Source organism: Rhinatrema bivittatum, chromosome 14 (genome assembly GCF_901001135.1).
Source record: "Rhinatrema bivittatum chromosome 14, aRhiBiv1.1, whole genome shotgun sequence".
Lineage (NCBI taxonomy): Eukaryota > Metazoa > Chordata > Amphibia > Gymnophiona > Rhinatrematidae > Rhinatrema > Rhinatrema bivittatum.
Window position 1 is genome coordinate 81,143,057 of NC_042628.1, and position 19,887 is coordinate 81,162,943.

Consider the following 19,887-nt stretch of genomic DNA (forward strand, 5'->3'; position numbering starts at 1 on the left):
GGAGAATACTGGCAGGGCTGTATGATAGTGATGTCAGCGTTGACTCCATCTGCTGGAGGTGGAGAATACTGGCAGGGCTATATGAGAGTGATGTCAGTGTTGACTCCATCTGCCGGAGGCGGAGAATACTGGCAGGGCTATAGGATAGTGATGTCAGCTTTTACTCCATCTGCTGGTAGAAGTACTCAGTCCATTTGTGGGGATTGGCCTGCCTGAGTGCAGAGAAAATTATGGTTAAGGCTTGTTCTCTTGAGTTTAAACAAGGTTTGGACAAGTTTCTGGAGGCCATGGTCCATGAATTAACCAGACAGACTTTGGTTTCAGCACCTTTCATGTTGTAATTTGCCAGTTACTTCCAGCTGACCCAGGCTGGCCACGGTAGGAGACAGGATGCTGGGCTCAGTGGACCATTGCTCTAACTCAGCATGTTCTGTAGTTTTTCCTCCCTGAGATGGGGCATAATTTGCTAGTGCGATTACACTCGGATCTTGAGCAAGTCATTTTCTTTCCCTCTGTCTCGCTTTGTGTGTGATCTTGGCTGAGTTCTGATTCTGGCTGTGTGACAGGTGAATTCTCAGATCTTGTTTGAGTAAATCACAGTATATAAATCTAGATGTTTCTGCTTCTCGCCCAATAATGTAAAATTGCTCTCAGTTTTTTACAGGATGTGGTGATATCTGCTAGTGAATTGATTAGCGCCGTGCATTGAGTGTAAGGGTTTACGGGGTAGGCACTGTCTGGGAGGGTTCCTGTTGCAGTTGACAGGCTGAAGAGGATGGCCTTGTTCTGGGGTGAGCAGCTGGTTTATGGTGCTGATTCCACTGTGCTCAAGGTCAGCCAGTCGCACTGCAATTTGTCAGGCCTCTTCTCTGGGGCATTATGCAGAAGGACCAGCCAGTTGCAGAAACCACATGAGAAGCACCTGAAAGGAAATGCAGAGATCCTCAAGAAAAGGCAAGTAGCAGCAATCCCAGCAGGTAGGAAGTGACTTCTAGAATTTATACGTTTGTTTTGTGGAGCAGGTACAGCTTAATTTTGTCATGAAGTGAGAATTCACAGGCACATACTGCCATCTCAATCCTGTCCTGCAGCACAACCTCCTATTCCATTACTGAGACTCACAACACAGCTCTAGCAATGCACCTCGTTCTGATCCAGAGCACCCCGTGCTGCTCCAACACTGACACCCCCCTCCCCACCACCAAACAGAGAAATACAGATCTGCCAACACACCTCACTTCTGCCCTCTGAAATTCAAACTTTCCATCACAGACTATTCCCAAATTCTACACGTGTGCATGTACACTTCTGTGCACTGACTGAATATCAGTAGGGTATTAGGGGCACTCTTCTCTCTCAGCCACTCCTGACTGTCACAGCATGGTGTTAGGGGCATGCAGCAGCTTCCCAGCGTGTGTCTCTATGTCCCCCTGAAGCAGGGTGTGCACTGAGTGAATATCAGTAGGGTATTAGGGGCACTCTTCTCTCTCAGCCACTCCTGACTGTCACAGCATGGTGTTAGGGGCATGCAGCAGCTTCCCAGCGTGTGTCTCTATGTCCCCCTGAAGCAGGGTGTGCACTGAGTGAATATCAGTAGGGTATTAGGGGACACTCTTCTCTCTCAGCCACTCCTGACTGAATGTCACAGGATGGTGTTAGGGGCATGCAGCAGCTTCCCAGCGCGTGTCTCTATGTCCCTCTGAAGCAGGGTGTGCAGTGACTGAATATCAGTAGGGTATTAGGGGCACTCTTCTCTCTCAGCCACTCCTGACTGTCACAGCATGGTGTTAGGGGCAAGCAGCAGCTTCCCAGCGTGTGTCTCTATGTCCCCCTGAAGCAGGGTGTGCACTGAGTGAATATCAGTAGGGTATTAGGGGCACTCTTCTCTCTCAGCCACTCCTGACTGAATGTCACAGGATGGTGTTAAGGGCATGCAGCAGCTTCCCAGTGCGTGTCTCTATGTCCCCCTGAAGCAGGGTGTGCAGTGACTGAATATCAGTACGGTATTAGGGGCAGGCTTCTCTCTCAGCCACTCCTGACTGTCACAGCATGGTGTTAGGGGCATGCAGCAGCTTCCCAGCGCGTGTCTCTATGTCCCCCTGAAGCAGGGTGTGCAGTGACTGAATATCAGTACGGTATTAGGGGCAGGCTTCTCTCTCAGCCACTCCTGACTGTCACAGCATGGTGTTAGGGGCATGCAGCAGCTTCCCAGCGCGTGTCTCTATGTCCTTCTGAAGCAGGGTGTGCAGTGACTGAATATCAGTACGGTATTAGGGGCAGGCTTCTCTCTCAGCCACTCCTGACTGTCACAGCATGGTGTTAGGGGCATGCAGCAGCTTCCCAGCGCGTGTCTCTATGTCCTTCTGAAGCAGGGTGTGCACTGAGTGAATATCAGTAGGGTATTAGGGGACACTCTTCTCTCTCAGCCACTCCTGACTGAATGTCACAGCATGGTGTTAGGGGCATGCAGCAGCTTCCCAGCGCGTGTCTCTATGTCCCCCTGAAGCAGGGTGTGCACTGAGTGAATATCAGTAGGGTATTAGGGGCACTCTTCTCTCTCAGCCACTCCTGACTGAATGTCACAGCATGGTGTTAGGGGCATGCAGCAGCTTCCCAGCGCGTGTCTCTATGTCCCCCTGAAGCAGGGTGTGCAGTGACTGAATATCAGTAGGGTATTAGGGGCACTCTTCTCTCTCAGCCACTCCTGACTGAATGTCACAGCATGGTTTTAGGGGCATGCAGCAGCTTCCCAGCGCGTGTCTCTATGTCCCCCTGAAGCAGGGTGTGCAGTGACTGAATATCAGTAGGGTATTAGGGGACACTCTTCTCTCTCAGCCACTCCTGACTGAATGTCACAGCATGGTGTTAGGGGCATGCAGCAGCTTCCCAGCGCGTGTCTCTATGTCCCCCTGAAGCAGGGTGTGCACTGAGTGAATATCAGTAGGGTATTAGGGGCAGGCTTCTCTCTCAGCCACTCCTGACTGAATGTCACACTTCACATCTATTCCACTTCCCTCCAGTTTCTTGTTGTGTAGAGATGGTCCTTCTCCAGGGTCTTCTTTAGTGAACACAGAGCTGAAGTATTCGTTTAATATTTCTGCCATTTCTTCGTCTCCCTCCACACATTGATCATTACCACCTTTCAATTTCACTATACCACTTTGGACCTTTCTCTTTTCGCTGATGTATCTGAAAAATGTTTTGTCACCATTTTTTATCTCCTTAGCAATCCTCTCTTCCACTTGACTTTTTGCCAACTTGATTAATTTCTTCGTCTCCCTCAGGTGATACAAATATTCTTCTTTGTGCTCCTCCCTTTGGGATCTTTTATATTTCTTGAATGCTGTTCTTTTAGCTTTAATTTTGTCAGCCACCTCGTTTGAGAACCAGATAGGTTTCATTTTTATTTTGCTTTTCTTTACATTTCTAACATATAGAGCAGTTGCCTTGGTGATTGCTCCTTTTAGATTGGTCCACTGCTGATCCACATCTCTCCCATCCTTTTAGTTCTTCCTCCAGGTACTTCCCCATTTCCTCAAAGTCTGTGTTTTTGAACTGTAAAACTCGGGTCTTTGTGCTTCTTTTCCCTATTATTTTAGTGATATTAAACCATACCGTTTGATGATCACTGCTGCTGAGGTGGGCGCCCACCTGGACATCAGAGACGATATCTCCATTAGTGAGCACTAAGTCGAGTATAGCTCCTTCTCTCGTGGGTTCCAACACCATTTGTTTGAACAAAGTTACTTGCATGGCATCCACTATCGCTCTACTATTTTTAGATTCTGCAGATGGGATTTTCCAGTCTACATCTGGCATATTAAAGTCACCCACGATCACCACTTCCCCCTTCTTACCTATCTTATGGATATCTTCAACCAGATCTCTGTCCAGCTCTTCCTTTGGTTTGGAGGCCTGTAAACTCCAATATAAATGGATGCTCCGTCATCTTTTTTTAGGTCGACCCATAAGAAAATATTCCATCACAACGGTTTACAAAATACTTAAAATTCAAAAATAATAATAAAAGAATAAATAAATACAAATTATCAATAAACAGTACTACATAAAATTGACATACTAGAAATTTGAATTATAAATGAATATAAAATCTTAGAAATAATCAAAATACAATAAAACAAAAACTAAAAAGTAAAACAAAATAAAATAAGATTTATATCAGCTCAACTGTTCTGGTCTTACTGGATTTGTTTATGTTCATTGTATGCCTTATGAAAGAGCCACGTTTTAAGATCTTTTTTAAAATTCTTTCATATTTTGTTGAAGTCCGAGCTGTTCTGGTAACTCATTCCAGATTTTAGGTCTAGCTATTGAAATTGCTCTGTTTCTCACTTGTGTTAAGTGTGCTGTTTGCACCGAGGGAATGGTAAACAAGCCCTTGTTACTCGATCGCAGATTTCTTTGTGGTATATGTAGTCTAATTGTGGCATTAAGCCATTCAGTTGCTCTCCATATAAAATTTTGTGAATGATGCATAGAGTTTTATACTCTGTGCGTTGGTTTATAGGTAACCAGTGTAAGTTGATTAATACGGGCATAATGTAGTCGTATTTTCTTGTGTTTGAAAGGACCCTTGCTGCCGCATTCTGAAAAACTTGCAGGGGGCAACTAGTGGTTTGAGGAAGCCCTAAAAGTAAGATTAAACGATTTCTTTGCTTCAGTGTTTACTGAAGAGGATGTTGGGGAGGTACCTGTACTGGAGAAGGTTTTCATGGGTAATGATTCAGATGGTGAACCTAGAAGATGTGGTAGACCTGATTGACAAACTGCAGAGTAGTAAATCACCTGGACCAGATGGTATACACCCCAGGGTTCTGAAGGAACTAAAAAATGAAATTTCAGACCTATTAGTAAAAATTTGTAACCTATCATTAAAATCTTTCAATGTACCTGAAGTTTGGAAGATGGCCAATGTAACCCCAATATTTAAAAAGGGATCTAGGGGTGATCTGGGAAACTAAACCAGTGAGCCTGGCTTCAGTGCTGGGAAAAATCATGGAAACTGTTATCAAGAATAAAATCACAGAGCATATAGAAAGACATGGTTCAATGGGACACAGCCAGCATGGATTTACCCAAGGCAAGTCTTGCCTCACAAATCTGCTTCATTTTTTTGAAGGAGTTAATAAACATGTGGATAAAGGTGAACTGGTAGATGTTGTATACTTGGGTTTTCAGAAGGCGTTTGACAAAGTCCCACATGAGAGGCTTCTAGGAAAAGTAAAAAGTCATGGGATAGGAGGCGATGTCCTTTTATTTATTTATTTATTTTTAACTTTTATATACCGAAGTTCCTGTATGGGATACAGATCACCCCGGTTTACAAGAAACTACAACTTTGCTCAAAGGCATTACATAAAACAAGTGAATACAAGGGCTGGTACAAGGAACTTAAACTGAACAATCTATGATATGAAACGGTCCAGGGGACTGGGGAAGGGAACTAGATGGGAGGATTTATACAATAGAAAAAAAAGGGTCACGTATACGGGTATAAAGGTTACTTTTGTGGACTGCAAGTTGGTTACAAGACAGGAAACAGAGTAGGATTAAATGGTCAGTTTCCACAGTGGAAAAAGGTAAACAGTGGAGTGCCTCAGGGATCTGTACTTGGACCGGTGCTTTTTAATTTATTTATAAATGATCTGGAAAGGGGGACGAGGAGTGAGGTGATCAAATTTGCAGATGACACAAAATTATACAGAGTAGTTATATCTCAAGCAGATTGTGATGAATTGCAGGAGGACCTTGCAAGACTGGAAGATTGGGCATCCAAATGGCAGATGAAATTAAATGTGGACAAGTGCAAGGTGATGCATATAGGGAAAAATAACCCTTGCTGTAGTTACACGATTTTAGGTTCGGTCTTAGTTGTCACCCAGGAAAGAGATCTAGGTGTCTTAGTGCATAATACATTGAAATCTTCTGCTCAGTGAGCTGTGGCAATCAAAAAAGCAACAATGTTAGGACATTTTAGGAAGGGAATAGAAAATACAACGGAAAATGTCATAATGCCTCTGTATTGCTCCATGGTGAGACCGCACCTTGAATACTGTGTACAATTCTGGTCACCACATCTCAAAAAAGATATAATTGCACTGAAGAAAGTGCAGAGAAGGGCAACCAAAGTGATAAGGGGCATGGAGCTGTATAACCGGCAGTTGGACGCAGGTTGAATATGCGCTAATCAATCCCCTAATGCAATAAGGGGATTAGCGCATATTCAATGCATATCCAACGCGGAGTGAATGTAGTAGCGCTCATCACATACAAATGCATGTGAATGAGGTTTTTAGGCATTCATTCCTATTAAAAAAAAAAAAAAAATGTGCATCTCGGACGCACATTTAGGGATCAGCTATTAACGCCTGCCTGGAGCGCATTTAAAACAAGTACAGAAAAGCAGAAAAAATGCTTTTCTGTACTTGTTTTAAATGCTTAAAGAAACTGTACTTAAAAGAAACAAGTTTAAAAAAAACCCAAAACCTTGACGGTCGGGTGCAGGAAGCAGATGCTCAACTGACAAGCGTCCATTTCCTGACCCCCCGGTGTCGGTTTGCCGGCTAAGTTAGGAAACCCGATCGGGGTCGCGTTAGCAAGGAGGAGCTAGGGAAGCTTGCGCGCCCCTAGCTAACGTGAACCCCTGATTTACATATTGCATGGCGCCCGCTTTCTCTGCACATTGATTGCGTCGGGCCCTTGGTGCGGTCCCGGCAGTCACAGGGCAGGGCTGCAGATCCGCTCATGCTGCTTGCTCTGCCTTAATCCCCTTCCCTGCCTGTAAACAGGAAGTGGTGCAGAGCTGTAGGGGAAAGGAGCTGCCTGCCGCAGGAGACAGACTTTTAGTGTCCGGTCCGTACAGGGGAACAGAAAACCGGACCCTGGGAAACCCTAGAGCCGCCACACGTGAGGTTACCGCGAGGGAGGGAGAAGCGCTGGGCTGGATGAGGACGGATGGGTGGCTTTTGCTGCCGCCCCTGCTGCCCCTGCCGCCCTAGGCCGCTGCCTAGTTCACCTACTGCTTCTGCCGGCCCTGCCAACGGGACTCCTCTTTCTTTGGGTAACACAGGGCCGACATTGTTCCTCCTCCTTTCCTCCAGCATGAGCTGATGCTGCCTTGGCTCCTGCCAGCCCTGGGGACGCAACCTCTTCTGGGCCTACATGGGTGGGAAGAATGAGAAGTAATCGCCACATTCTTGCTACTGCTCTGCCATCCTCAAAACTGTGGCACTCTAGGTGGCCGCCTTGTTCACCCACCAAGCCTAGGGGCACTCGCCCCTCTGAGCCAGTAAAGACCAAATGTCAGAGTACGGTGTAAGGAAGACTTTCTTTCCTTGTCCTGGATGCAGCAAGTACCACCCGCCTGAACCTAACACCAAGGCAGTGCTGATGAATCCTTGGAGTAAAGCATTAATCGTTGATATCCTTGCTACCCTGGATAGGAGGAGGTAATTTATCTTGAAAACCTGATAGCAATACATACAGAATAATAAATATATTTTAAAAATCTTTAGACATAGGGCATAGGCCTACCTTCTGGGGAATTCTGCTGCAGAATTTGGCAAAGGGACCAGGAGGTATTGAGCTACGCAAGCTGGAAGAAGTGTCGGAGGAGAGAGAGTTGGAAGACGTTAAGCCTGGGAGAGGATCAGGGTTGAGAGTTGAGGGGAAGTTTGAGCCCAGTGAGGGGGGGAGGGAGAGAATTGAGAAGGGGTCAAGGGGGAATTGAATCTGGTGGTGAGGGGAAAGAAATGGGGAGGGTTATGAGCCTGGAAGAGAGGAAAAGAGCTGGGGGGAGGTTCAAGTTGATCCTTATCATGGGCTGCTTCCAATTCCATCAGAGCACGATCGATAGCCGGGCCTCGATTCTGCAGCTCCCTACCACAAGACCTCAGGATGGAATCTAACATTGACGTTTTTAAGAAAGGAATAAAAACATGGCTGTTTTATCAAGCCTTCCAATAACTTATTCAGATTTATTTTTAGTCTTTCTGTCTTAATAATTTTATTTGTTATAATATTATATTTTATTTGTTAATTTTAGCTAATTTTATAATACTTTGAGATTATGTATTTAGAATTTCCTTTTAAATTTTGAATTGCAAATGTTTTGACATTTGTCCATTATTGTAAACCGATATGATATGTACACATGAATGTCGGTATACAAAAAACCAATAAATAAAATTACAGTACTAGAGAATTCTGCACAAATAAAAAATAAAAATTCTGCATCTTTGAGAGATAAGTTACCTGTAAGTATTACTCAAAAACATTGATTCTATTGTGTTGTTTTGACAAAGTGTGCAGAATTTTGTGGAAAGCAGTAATAGACTATCACAATGCCTCGGTATTGATCTAGAGTGCGACCATATCTTGCATATTGTATGCAGTTCCAGTTGCCCCATTATAAAGGCGATAGCAGAGGGTTAGGCAAGAATGGCCCTTGAGTGCCACAAAAAGATCTAATTGTCAAGATATCCATAATGAATATGCACAAGATATATCTGCATAGAGTGGAGGTATATTCATTCATATTCCCTCAACTAGAGGATCTCGGGGAGCCTGGCTCTGAACTACCAGCACATGTTTGGCCCCTGGCCTCTACCTGTCCTACAGCCTCCACAAGCTCTCGCCCCTGGCTGGCCAAGCCCCTCTCTTCTGCCTGCACCACACCCAGAATCCTGTCCTATTTAATCCTGCCTCTCCCATGTCTCAATGCTTTAGCCACCTGCGCCTTGCAGTCTTCCCATTCTCTATTTCCTCAGGGCCTCTGGGCCTTCTGACTCTTGTTCCTTGGCCTTGGGCCTTCTGTTTCCTGGTTCCCTTGCCTGCCTGTGACTCCCTGGCCTTCTGTCCTGACAGGTCTGCCGGATATTCCCAGGCCTCTTCTGTTTCCAGGCCTCCCTGTTTCTAGCTTCCGATCTAGCCCTGAGATGCCGAGGTCTCTCCCTGTTTCTACGCCTCTCTCTGCCAAGCCCCTCCTTGCCTATGCTGGCTTTGGGCTTTCTGTGTTCCATGTTCTGTGTAGTCCTTGTCCTGCTCTGTTCTGTCTTGCACCAGTCCCTGTCCCAGTTCTACGCTTACCAGCGCTCAGCTCCCGTGCTCCAGTTCCACCCTTATCTGCATGCAGTTCCAGTGTGAACTCCATTCCATGTCGCTCCAGAGTGGAATGTCGCTCCAGAGTGACATTCCAGCTTCACTTCGTCCCTGAGCTCCAGCCTCACAGGACCAACCATGCTTAGCCCATGATAAGGATCCATGTCGCTCCAGAGTGGAATGTCGCTCCAGAGTGACATTCCAGCTTCACTTCGTCCCTGAGCTCCAGCCTCACAGGACCAACCATGCTTAGCTCTCGCCTTGCCCTCCTGTGCCACTTCTGGAGGTTGTGTTCACTATACCCTTGCTATAGCCCAAACCCACAACATATTCATTGTGGATATCCTGAAAACAGACCATATTGTGATATTCAAGGACCAGAGTTGCTTGCTCCTGTTATAGCAGAACTAGAAAAGGTGCAGAGAATGGCAATAAAAATGATAAAGGGGATGGAGCGATTCCCCTATGAGGAAAGGCTGAAGAGATTAGGGCTCCTAAGTTTGGAGAAGATATGATAGAGGTCTATAAAATCATGAGTCAGGTGAAATAGGTAAATAGGTAATGGTTATTCACCCTTTTAAGAGTAGTAGGACTAAGGGAAATGCCATGAGAGGAGCCAGGAGCTGAAAGACTGAGAGACTTCGTTTCCAGAGATATCCAAGCCCAGGAGCCCAGGGCTGGATCACTTTCCTAAGAGACTAAGTTAAGTAATCTAAATTTTGCACAGAGAGTATTTTAACAGAGGAAAGAGAAGGTTATTTCCTTACCTTATGTCCCCAAATTCAGTATCTTATCTTAATTGCCTCAGCCTTTCAGCTGAAGTCGAGCACAAACCCTTGCTGGCATGGGCTGGGACAGAGAAGCTGATGGACCACTGCTATTAATTGCATCAGTAGCATGGGATCTTCTTGGTGTTTGGGTAATTGCCAGGTTCTTGTGGCCTGGTTTGGCCTCTGTTGGAAACAGGATGCTGGGCTTGATGGACCCTTGGTCTGACCCAGTATGGCAATTTCTTATGTTCTTATGTTCTTGTGACCGTGGTCTTTCTGTAAGAGACTGAAACCAGGCCTGCTTTCTGTTTAGTACCAAGTAAGCCATTGGGAGAAGCTCCCCAGGCGAGAGAGAGACCGTCCCCACACTGCAGAACTCATCTGTTTGCTTTCTCATCTAGCCAGCTCCATCATCAGGAGGGACATCTTCATTTTCTTGATTGTTTTTTTCCAGTACAATTTTGTGTTTGGGACAGGGTGCATCTTTTACAAACTGGTGAGATTGGGGTGAATGTTTCATGGGCTGCTTCCAATTCTGATGGAATTGGAAGCAGCCCATGATAAGGATCCATGTCGCTCCAGAGTGGAATGTCGCTCCAGAGTGACATTCCAGCTTCACTTCGTCCCTGAGCTCCAGCCTCACAGGACCAACCATGCTTAGCCCATGATAAGGATCCATGTCGCTCCAGAGTGGAATGTCGCTCCAGAGTGACATTCCAGCTTCACTTCGTCCCTGAGCTCCAGCCTCACAGGACCAACCATGCTTAGCTCTCGCCTTGCCCTCCTGTGCCACTTCTGGAGGTTGTGTTCACTATACCCTTGCTATAGCCCAAACCCACAACATATTCATTGTGGATATCCTGAAAACAGACCATATTGTGATATTCAAGGACCAGAGTTGCTTGCTCCTGTTATAGCAGAACTAGAAAAGGTGCAGAGAATGGCAATAAAAATGATAAAGGGGATGGAGCGATTCCCCTATGAGGAAAGGCTGAAGAGATTAGGGCTCCTAAGTTTGGAGAAGATATGATAGAGGTCTATAAAATCATGAGTCAGGTGAAATAGGTAAATAGGTAATGGTTATTCACCCTTTTAAGAGTAGTAGGACTAAGGGAAATGCCATGAGAGGAGCCAGGAGCTGAAAGACTGAGAGACTTCGTTTCCAGAGATATCCAAGCCCAGGAGCCCAGGGCTGGATCACTTTCCTAAGAGACTAAGTTAAGTAATCTAAATTTTGCACAGAGAGTATTTTAACAGAGGAAAGAGAAGGTTTATTTCCTTACCTTATGTCCCCAAATTCAGTATCTTATCTTAATTGCCTCAGCCTTTCAGCTGAAGTCGAGCACAAACCCTTGCTGGCATGGGCTGGGACAGAGAAGCTGATGGACCACTGCTATTAATTGCATCAGTAGCATGGGATCTTCTTGGTGTTTGGGTAATTGCCAGGTTCTTGTGGCCTGGTTTGGCCTCTGTTGGAAACAGGATGCTGGGCTTGATGGACCCTTGGTCTGACCCAGTATGGCAATTTCTTATGTTCTTATGTTCTTGTGACCGTGGTCTTTCTGTAAGAGACTGAAACCAGGCCTGCTTTCTGTTTAGTACCAAGTAAGCCATTGGGAGAAGCTCCCCAGGCGAGAGAGAGACCGTCCCCACACTGCAGAACTCATCTGTTTGCTTTCTCATCTAGCCAGCTCCATCATCAGGAGGGACATCTTCATTTTCTTGATTGTTTTTTTCCAGTACAATTTTGTGTTTGGGACAGGGTGCATCTTTTACAAACTGGTGAGATTGGGGTGAATGTTTCCCCCCGCTCCACCCCCCTTTTTGAGTACTCAGGGGTAAAGACAATTTCTGAGAGTTATGTACTGATAAGCATGGGGGTAACCTGCACAGCAGATACGACCGTAAGCTTGCCGAGCAGACTGGGTGGACTGTTTGGTCCTTTTCTGCCGTCACTTCTCTGTTTCTATGACTCTGCTTTGCCTGGGTCCGCCTGCCAACGTGAGAACCTGCAGGTGGCGTCAATCTTGCCTTGGCCCAAAGGTGCACAGATGCAAAAGTAGCCTGTTTTTATTGGAACCTCACTGTCGGGAAGCCCTAATTCTAATGCATCATTAGTATCCTTTGAAGATCCCTCTCTCCGAACCATGCGCTGCTGAGTGACTGTCGGCTTTCCCCTTTGTTCTAGTTTAAAAGCTGCTCTATCTCCTTTTTAAAGGTTAGCGCCAGCAGTCTGGTTCCACCCTGGTTAAGGTGGAGCCCATCCCTTCGGAAGAGACTCTCCCTTCCCCAAAAGGTTCCCCAGTTCCTTACAAAACTGAATCCCTCTTCCTTGCACCATATCTCATCCATAAATTTTACAGTGAAGATTTGTTATGAAGGGGGAGATAAGTATTTCCAGGACATTTATACAGGAGCATCAGAGCTGTACAGAACAACCAAATCCAACTTTATTTATATTCTCTTTTCTGATTATGCTTGAAGTGGTTTACAGTAAAAACAAAACAAAAAACCCCACAACAAACTACAATAAAAACGTGTTTTGTATTAAAATGACTCTGAAGGAGTGAGATTTATTCAGAGGTCTGTGCTGGGACATAGGGACTCTCCTCTTCCTGAGCCAGTTCTGCCCTTGGCACACTGGGGGCAGTGCTAGCTGAGAGGTAAGAACATGGCTGACCCTAGGGGGATGTGAAGCCCAGGGTCTTCCCCCAACCTGAGGTTAGAAAGCTTTGGGGGGGGGGGGGGGGGGGGGATGATTGTTTTCCATACCCGAGGTGTGAGGGAGTCTACAGGAAGCTCCCTCAGACCACCTTAAGGGTCCAGCCACAACCATCTGGACCAGCATCCTTGTCCCAACCCAGCAAGGGATTCTGGGCCCCGGGAGGATCCCTTCAGCCTGCCATAAAAAGGAAGGGCCCTGAAGGGTGGAAGAGACCCTGGGAAGCCAGAGAACACCAAGAACATTTACATTTGACTTTGTTACCAGCAATGCATGGTGAGCAGCTTCTTTCGGTTTCTGCTTTTGCTCTGTAAATAAATTGTATATAAGGAAACAACCAGCATCTGCCTCCTTTAACTTACTGGCTCTGTCCTCAACCATGGGCACCCCAAATTACCACACATAGTGGCTGCAGTGCAATCTTCCTGCCTGAGCGAGAAGCACAGGCCGCAGCAGGAAAAAAACAAACCCTACAGCATCTTCTTTTCTCTTTTTTTTCCCCCTGCGGCTTCACAGTTCTTCTCACCCAGCCTATGTTACAACAGGCTAAGGGGGCTAGCCTCGCCTGGGTAGTCAGGGTTCAAGCAGTATTTAAGGGCCAGGCAGGCCAGCAGGATTTTTTTGTTTGTTTTTTCTTCCCCTGGAGAGAGATAATTGGAGACAGGTGGGAAAGCAGGAAGATGGAGCAAGTGATACAGGTCCTTGCTACCGGGCAGCAGCAACTGCAGAACGCCCTTCATACTCAAACTGACCAGCAGCAGCTGCTGCAAGAGCAAGTTGTCCAGCAAAACACACTGCTAACTCACGGGTAGATTTTAAAAAAAGGTGCACGCGGGAAAACGGGGGTTACACGCGCGGCCGGGCCTTGTGCACACCGCGTGCATTTTAGAAGGGGCCCGTTTGCGTGCGTAACCCCTGTTACGTGCACAAGAGCCAGGCCTCTTCCGCGGGGATGGGCTGGGACAGCGCCATTGTTCGCTGTCCTGGCTGCCGGCACGCGTAACTTACTTCAGCTCGGGGGGGGGGAGGGTAACAACAAAAAAAAATTGGATCTAGGGGTTGGGGGGGGGGGGGGGAAGGGAGGTTAGGGTAGGGGGTAAGAAACTTCCCTCCCAGTCTTCTCCTTAATTGGAGCAGACTGGGAGGGAACTGGGGAACTCTGCAATGCATCACCACGCAAAAATTGCATAATTTCCCCCCTTGCGTGCTTGGATTATAAATCCGGCGCGCACACCTGTATTAAACTCTATCCCTCAGGTAGCACAGGCCATTCAGACTGCTATGACCATGCCCACCTCCCCAGTCACCAGATGATTCAGGGAGAAGACCCCAATTGTTTCCTAAAAAGCTGTGAATGCGCAGCTCGAATGGCAGGCTGGCCAGAAGATAGATGGACGACCTATCTGGGGAATCTAATCACCTTTCAAACTGCCAATCCAGAAGGGAAGGCCACATACCAGGAAGTCAAAGCCACCATTGTAGAAAGAGTGGGACTCATCCCAAAAGCCTACTGACAACGATTTCAGCCGGGACTTCTTTTAACCTGGGGAAAACCAAAGAAACTTATTCCACAGATTCAAAGATGTCACTCGGAAGTGGCTATGCCTAGAAGGGATGACCAAATTGGTTCTGCTGGAGCAGTTCCTAGACAGCCTAGAATGGGCCTTGAGGTAGTGGGTCTGCTGATACCCAAACCTTACGCTTGGAAAAGTTATTGGAAGTGGCAGAGACCTACCAGGCCCAGACCATGCCTGAATCACCCCGGGCCCCAGAGAAGTCACTTAACTTGAGTAAAGGACGATAAAGTCCTAGGAGCCAGAAGCCAAGACAACCAGTAGTGTAGATCCGGCTGGACTTTTCACCTCCAAATGCAAACCTCAGCTATGCCGCCGTATTTCAGCTGTGAAGGAAGGGGTCATTTTGCCAGATACTGCCCCTGTAGTGAAGATGAGGCCATAGACGTCAATTTCATGGCTCCACATTTTTGCAAGTTTGTGGATATCCCCAGCCAGGGAGTGTCTACATTCGAGATTTGTGTGGAACTTGAGGGTTCATCCATCCAGGTGCTGATGGACTCTGTGAGCGTGAAGTCACTCAGAGAAGAATTAGTAAAGCGGATTCAGATTGATTATGGAAAAACTGTGTCCTTGGCCTGTATTCACAGGGACCAGCAGCAGTATCCTATAAACCAAGTGCTATTGAAGACTCTGGTTGGCCAAGCTCAAATAGAGGTGGGATTTCTTCCTTGGCTACCGTATCCCGTGGTGAAAGGATGAGACTGTCCAAACTTTGAGAGCCTGTGGAACCAGCTCACAACAGATTCATCCAGCCACAACAATGAAGAATTGTTGTTTCCAGAACTCTTTCCTTTAGATGATCCAGAACTGTATCATAAAGACTCTAAGACTGTTACGTGTGCCAGCCGCAGCAGACCCGTGGCTTGGCCCCCTCACCTCTCTCGTGAATCCAGTGCCTGCTCCCTCGTCTCTGGCGGCGGTAGGCTGCCGGCTCCGTCCTCGGGCCACCCTTGGTGCCTCCGGCTCAGCTACAGCTCCTAGTGTTCTGCGTCGGGTCTCTCAGCATGGCCTGCGGAGAGACGCTTCTACTCGGCGCGTGCATCACTGTGTCTTAAGTAGGGCCCGTGGCGGGAACTTGGCCGCGGTCCCAGATGAAGACGTCAGCGGAGCTCTGATACTTAAGCCTGGGCTCCGTTTCCTAGGATTGCCTTTACAACAGGTTTCCTCACTGGTCGAGTACTCTTTTCCTCCTGAGAGATTCTCCTCGTACCTGTGTTCCTGATCCTCGCTGACTCCTGCTCCTGGTTTCCTCGTTCCTGTGTTCCTGTTCTCCAACCTATCCTCTGATTGCTTCCTCGGACCTTGACCTCTGCTTTGCCTGACCATGCCGTTAACTCTCTCCAAGCTCGGACCTCTGCTTTGCCTGACCACGCCGTTGACTCTCTCCAAGCCCGGACCTCTGCTTTGCCTGACCACGCCGTTGACTCTCTCCAAGCCCGGACCTCTGCTTTGCCTGACCACGCCGTTGACTCTCTCCAAGCCCGGACCTCTGCTTTGCCTGACCACGCCGTTGACTCTCTCCAAGCCCGGACCTCTGCTTTGCCTGACCACGCCGTTGACTCTCTCCAAGCCCGGACCTCTGCTTGCCTGACCACGCCGTTGACTCTCTCCAAGCCCGGACCTCTGCTTTGCCTGACCACGCCGTTGACTCTCTTCAAGCCCGGACCTCTGCTTTGCCTGACCACGCCGTTGACTCTCTCCAAGCCAGGACCTCTGCTTTGCCTGACCACACCGTTGACTATCCCACCCATCCCTGAGTCCCCCTGGCCTCCCAGAGACCTCTCTCTCACCTTCCTCCTGCCATAGTCTGATGCCTTCAGTCATTCCTACTGCCACCAGCTCCTCTCCCACCCTTGTCGGTCAGAGTGTAGAAGAGGAGCTTGCTGGCCAGGATGCACTGCCTCTCACCTTTGCAATTCAAGTGGGCCATGAGGAACAGAGGCGAACACTTCAGCCCCACCAGGGCTGCTTCAGAGGAGAAAAGCCAGCGGCCCTAAGTTTTTTTTTGTTTTTTTATTTGGATGTGAGCCATATCTGGAGGTGGCAGGTCTACCATTGTGGTTCAGGGCCCTCCAAACGCAGGCCTATAATTGGTCACTCCATGTCACCCTCCAAAAACACAGCCCTAAGGAAGAAAGTTCCTGATAGCAAGCTAGGGCTGGGAGGGCAGAGTGTACCTAACACCAGGCTGAGATACTGTCCTACCGAGCTGAATGCTGCGCTATCACACAGGGGCAGTACCGGCTGAAAGGGAGGTGTGGAGGGTATTGGGTCAGCACCGACGGAGGCAGTGGGGCAGAGCACAGAAACACACACCCAGGATTGGCATTTGGGGTTAATCTTTAGCAAGCTTGTGCTGGAAATGTTCTCATTTCCAGGCGTTTGGCTGGAATCACTCCCCGCTCTTTCCAAAACGCCCGAGGCTCCTGCAGAGTAGAGAACGCAGCGTGGAAGCGCCGCTGAGCAAACTGCAGAACTCAGGAGCTGAGGAGCGCCTGCGACTTGGACTCTGCTCCGCAAGACCCTATATCCTGAATATAACTGAAAGCGCTGTGACACCATCCCACTTCCTCATGCTACTCCCCTTACCGTCAGTCGTGTGAGAGCTTCCTCCACAGTCCTGCCTCAACCTGTACAGAAATTTCTCTCGGCCAGGCATGCATGCCAAGGAGCGTCATCTTGCGGCCTCCCCAGAGCACCCTGTATGGACGCCCTGCCCGTGTAAGTGACTGGGGATTAGAAGCAGAGAAATACTTTTGGTGATGCTTTTTTTCTATTGATGCATTCGTCAGCTTTCAGGGACGGGCTCTGCATATTGCTGGTGTCTTCTGCAGGGTTTTCAGCCCCTGTGTTCTGCCTTGTGCTGCAGTCTCCTCTGCTATTTTCAGATGCTGAGCTGCTTAACTATTGAAGGCTTGAGCTGCTGCATTTGTTGTTTTTGGGGAATAAACCTCAGGAACAGGGCAGTTTTATGAAGAAACCCCTGGCCAAGCACAGATTAAAAGCAATGCTTGTCCAGGGGCTGCTTCTCCGAGGGTGATGGGGAAGAATTGCAGATTATAAAAATCTTTTTAGAAATTGTGATGCACTTTGCAGCTGGATCACCTTCTGTCTATGTAAGAGGACGTCCACATCTGCCGTGCAGGAAGCTTGAGGCAGAGCTGCCCTGTGGCCACAGAGTTATGGGAGGTAATTGTAGCAGCCCAGGAAATCCAGCAGCAGCTGCAGAATCGGAAGCAGCCACAAGCAGTCCCCGGCACTGCACGTTCAATAACCAAGAGCAAACATGCAGGCCTTCGGGTCACCCAGTTCCTGCACAAACCAGAGCAGGTTGTATGGATATTCTGCTTTGCAATCTGTCACATATGGAGAAAAGAATTTAAGTTTTACACAGGACAGTGCGGGGCCCAGCCACCCCCTACTCCTTCCTCCCATCTCTTCTAGCTTCCTCCTTATTTATTTATTTATTTATTTATTTAGAATTTTTCTATACCGACATTCTTGAACAAGGATATCAAATCATATCGGTTCTTACTTCTTTTCCATCTCCCCCTCATTTCCCATCCCCCTTACGGGAGGGGATGGAGATTAATTTAAGTTCTTTCCTGCCCCTAACTCCACCAAGCACCCTCTCTATCTTCTCCTCAGGTTGCTTTCCCTGAGTCCTTTCTATTTTCCTCTGCCCTTGAATTCCGCTCTTCTCCATCTCCTCAGGTTCCCCTCTGTCACACCACTCCCACCCTCCTCTTCCCAGTTTTGCCAGGTGTAGCACTCTGGGCAGGGCAGGGACTTGGTGAGCAGGGAAGGAGGAGCAGCCAAAGTTCCTGTTAATACCCCAGCTCAGTCCAGGGGAGTGGGTTTTGCATCCCTACCAGCAGATGGAGGCAGAACTGATACGTAAGCTAGAATGCCACCTGCAGTCCTGCAGTATTTGTCGATCTCCAGCAGATGACAGAGATGCACATCTACAGTCTGGAGAATCAATTAAAAAGTAAAATAAATCTGTTAGGGATGATAGAAGATTGTTCTGCGTTGGCTCCCTAAGATGTTAGGCATCTTCATGGGCCAACCCTCAGGTGCAGCAAGGCGATCAGGGGGTTCATATCCTTGGTTTAGCTCAGCCGGAAGTCGACAAGGGAACTGAAAGCCAGTAATTCTGGCTCCCTCTTTTGCCTTGGGTAGTTCTCGCTAGACCTCACAGCATCCAGACGTCCTCTAGAAAGTATTTTTTTCCCCTTTCTTTGGGGGAGGTGTAAAGCAGGCCTGACTTTTTTTTTTTTTTTTAAAGAGGCATTGCGGTTGACAGACTCTGACCAACTGGTCGGGGGTAGCCGAGGGAGGAGGAGAGAGTGAGCAATCGAGTCCCACTAAGTCCCCAAGATCAGAGGAGCTTCAGGGGAGGAGTTGGGCTGATTCGGGCAGTTTCCTGATGAGCATGGGGCATGTATGTTTGCGCAGCTACAATGGTGGCAGCCATGGGATGCGACAAGAGCGGAGAGAAAAGTCTGCATCTGAGGGCGCACACACTATGTGGTAGGTGTGCCTTGGGTGAAGGAAGCTCGGGCAACCACCGAGGCTGCACAATCTAAATAAGTCACAAACTTTGTGGCAGCAGGCAACGAAGCATGGCTCACAAGTGAGGGGAACGGCAGCCATTTTATCATCATGTGGAACATGGCAGGCATCATCAGCATAAGGGAGGGATTCCCCACCACCCTTTATCGCCAGTCGCTTGGGCTTTCCCTGTGGACCCAGAGAGCGAGGATAAGGCTAGGAAGCCCACTGGGGATGCCTCCAGTGGTTTGGAGGAGTTTTCATCAGATTTTTTGCTATTGATGTATAAGGCTTATACAGCCAAAAAAGGAGTAACAGGCAAGGGTGCTCATTCTGATGGGCCCCAGTGTCAGGTTAAGGAGGGCAGGAAGGGCCCTCAGGGAGGGTCAGGTTCTCTTCTGTGTCTGCTGGGCCTTAAGGGTTATCCAAGTGGTGGTGATGACGTGGACCTCTGAGGTGTCTGGGGGTCAGGAGGATGACCCTAATGGGAGCCCTATGGGGGTGGACATGGATAAGGATACCTCAGATCTGGAGGACTTCCAAAGGAGATAATCCTAGGGTGATCAGGTTCTTCAAGGGGAAGGACCCTGTCGGGGAAGGCTTGCAAGGACTGCCAAAGCCTTTCCATTTCATAGAACGGTAAAGAAATTGGTACTCCAGGAATGGGATACTCCGGAGGTGGGCCTAAAGGAGGGAAGAGCTATGGCTAAACTCTATCTCCTTCCAGAGGATGCCTTGGAATTGCTAGTGCTTCCCAAAGTGGATGCTTCAGTCTCTGCGGTTACAAAAAAGATCTCCATCCCAGTGGCTGGGTTGGCCGCGTTAAAGGTTGCTCAGGATCGAAAGTTGGAAATCCACCTGAAGGGGACGTTTGAGGTTTCAGCCTTGAGCATGTGAGTGGCAATTTGTAGCAGTTTTCTGCAGCGGGCCTGTTTGTGATGGGTGCAGAACGTGCAGGTGAAAGGGGAGGTTTCCTCAGTCTCCTCCTCTAGGCAGGCGGCACAACGGGAAGCTGTTGTGCTTATGGGGCAGACGCGCTCTATGATCTGGTCAGGACATCCTCCAGGTTTATGGTGTCGGTGGTGTCAGATAGACTGCTTCTCTGGTTATGCAGTTGGTCAGCGGATGTCTGATCCAAGTCCCA

The 19,887-nt window shown here is 48.1% G+C and overlaps 1 protein-coding gene across 2 annotated transcripts in view; it reads left to right on the forward strand.

The window, feature by feature from the left end:
* Positions 1–887: 887 nt before the first annotated feature.
* Positions 888–19,887, forward strand: part of GRAMD1A (GRAM domain containing 1A) — a 279,381-nt gene continuing 260,381 nt past the window's right edge. Inside the window, exon 1 of one of the 2 annotated variants that reach the window (XM_029576479.1) lies at positions 888–977. The gene's annotated coding sequence lies outside the window, so the exon portion shown is untranslated. Of the gene's footprint in view, positions 978–16,797; positions 16,911–19,887 lie in introns of those variants that run through there. The other variant, XM_029576480.1, reaches the window with a different exon arrangement.